Below are 2,826 nucleotides of genomic sequence, written 5' to 3' on the forward strand. Positions count from 1 at the left end.
GAAACAAACTGAGTGTTGCTGAGTGGTGGGGGGTGGGAGGGATGGGGTGGCTGGGTGATAGACATTGGGTAGGGTATGTGCTATGGTGAGCGCTGTGAATTGTGCAAGACTGTTGAATCACAGATCTGTACTTCTGAAACAAATAATGCAAGATATGTTAGGAAAAAAGAAAAAGAAGAAGATAGCAGGAGGGGAAGAATGAAGGGGAGTAAGTCGGAGGGGGAGACGAACCATGAGAGACGATGGACCCTGAAAAACAAACTGAGGGTTCTGGAGGGGAGGAGGGTAGGGGGGATGGGTTAGCCTGGTGATGGGTATTAAGGGCACGTTCTGCGTGGAGCACTGGGTGTTATGCACAAACAACAAATCATGGAACACTACATCAAGAACTAATGATGTGGGGAGGAGGGTGGGGGGATGGGTTAGCCTGGTGATGGGTATTGAGGAGGGCACATTCTGCATGGAGCACTGGGTGTTATGAACAAACAATGAATCATGGAACAGTACACCAAAACAAATTATGTAATATATGGTGATTAACATAACAATAAAAAATAAAAAAAAATAAAAAAAGAACTAATGATGTAATGTATGGTGATTAACATAACAATAAAAAATTAAAAAAAAAAGAAAAGCTTGCTGAATCTTATAAATAGATATCTACTTTTATTAGCCCATTACATTTTTTTGTGCAACCTACATTCCAATAAATGCACCCCCAGGTGCTAAAAATAAAAACTGGTATTCTTATCTAGTCATCCAACAGAAATCAATATTAACATTAGAAATTGAATGGGTGGCTATTGGTAAGGCAGTACGTGATTTAAAATGGGAAAAACAATGAAACCAACTTTAGTATTATTAGTAACTGAGATGAATATTACGTGCTTTGGGAACTATGTTTGTATCACATGTCACATCCCATTACAAAATATGTCACTAGAATGGAAAGGTTCATAGAAAAGAGCATGTCCACACCCCTGGCCAATGGCCCATTTATTTCAAGCAACATTCAATATAAAACAGGGACATTTACACTGTCTTTGGAATTCACTAATAAAATATGGCTTGTATTGCCATATATCTCTTGCCAAAGGATTCACATCTAGTGCACATTTTCCTGTGCATTGATCCTAGAACTGTATTCTTCATGATCCTTTTCTACATTCCCTTGAATTCCCTCCCCACATTCCTGCTAGACTCTTGATCTAGACCATGGATTTTGCTTCTACTGAAATTTTCAAAATAGGTGAAAAGTATTTAAGGCAAGCCAGGAATTCTCTAAGAGCTTTGCTGAGAATTATTCCAGATGATAAAGCATTACCTTCCAATACATGTCAGGATTGGGTAGCATAATCTGGTGATATCTAAAGAATGTAGCTCCATAATCACTTTGGTGTTAGGGTTTTCAGAGGATTGATTTAGATGGGTAATGGTTCTGATGCTGAATCAGAATCCAATTTTAGTGACACTTTCAGCATCTCTGGGAATTAAATGGAGAAAGATATGATACAAATGTTCAATTGAACAAATTTCCAATATAGGAAGAAGCATCTAAATAATTCCTGGGAACTAAAACTTCTTGAACCTACTGATTTTACATATAAAGGTTGTCACCTAATTTGTAAAGTGCCACAGCTGGATATGAGAAACTAGATCTCAAAGAGGAAAATACTCCTTGGTATTCAGATGGACACAAGTAGGAAAACACTTGAATGACATCTGAGAGGCTTGATTTGAAAGAATAGCCAAAACATGGATATAGCTACTTGCTGACACAAACTACAGGACCTTTCTTAAATGGAGATTACTTTATTTATTTTTTAAAAAATTTTATTTTATTATGTTAATCACCATACATCATTAATTTTTGATGTAGTGTTCCATGATTTATTGTTTGCGTATAACACCCAGGGTGGAGATTGCTTTAAAGAGTGGCAGCATTTTGGAAATAAAAGTATAAATCTTAGTTAATTAATTATATAAAAATTTTATTTATGTATTTGACACAGAGAGACACAGTGAGAGAGAGAACACAAGCAGGGGGAGTGGGAAAGAGAGAAGCAGGCTTCCCGCGGAGCGGGGAGCCTGATGCAGGGCTCGATCCCAGGTCCCTGGGATCATGACCTGAGCCAAAGGCAGACGCTTAACGACTGAGCCACCCAGGCGGCCCGACTAAGTCTTAATTTAGAGTTATCAATCCATTGCATCATTCTCAGCAAAACATTGAATATTTGCTTGTCAAATGTGTCTAAAGACTCTTTTGCTAGAGGTATAAAAAATACAAAGGTATGTGGTTGTTCTAAGTCATTCTTATTGGGGAAAAATAGAAAACAAACAGAAGCCTTTTTTGATATTGCTTTTGTGGAGTGAGTGTTCTATTATATTGATAAGGAAAATCTGTGTCCTAAGATGGCTGACCGAGCCAGCCAGAGAGTCCCAGTCCTTGCCCCGGGGCTCCTCTGGGTCCTTCTCCCTGCTCTGCTTCCCAAGCACACCAAGTCAGGTTTTTCTCCCTGCCCTGCTTCACGCATGCGCCAAAAGTGCCAAGTATGCGGAAGTAGAAATGTATTAACTGCTCCCTTTGTTTGTGCTCGGGGCTCAGACCTTTGGAAACCACTCTCCTTTAATCCGGCCGGTGTTAAATAAACCTTCTATCCTCCAAGATCTCCGAGTGCCGCTTGGTTCTTCCATTGGGTGATCCAGTCCAGGTTCCGTAACAATATATTGAAGTTGTGTGAATAGATTTTTCTAGGTGGAATAGTTCTGTAGGTCAATTCATTAATGTTCCAGGAGAAAAATGGATAGGAGAGCTAAGAAAGCAAT

This window comes from Zalophus californianus, chromosome 5, assembly GCF_009762305.2.
Source record: "Zalophus californianus isolate mZalCal1 chromosome 5, mZalCal1.pri.v2, whole genome shotgun sequence".
Classification (NCBI taxonomy): Eukaryota; Metazoa; Chordata; class Mammalia; order Carnivora; family Otariidae; genus Zalophus; species Zalophus californianus.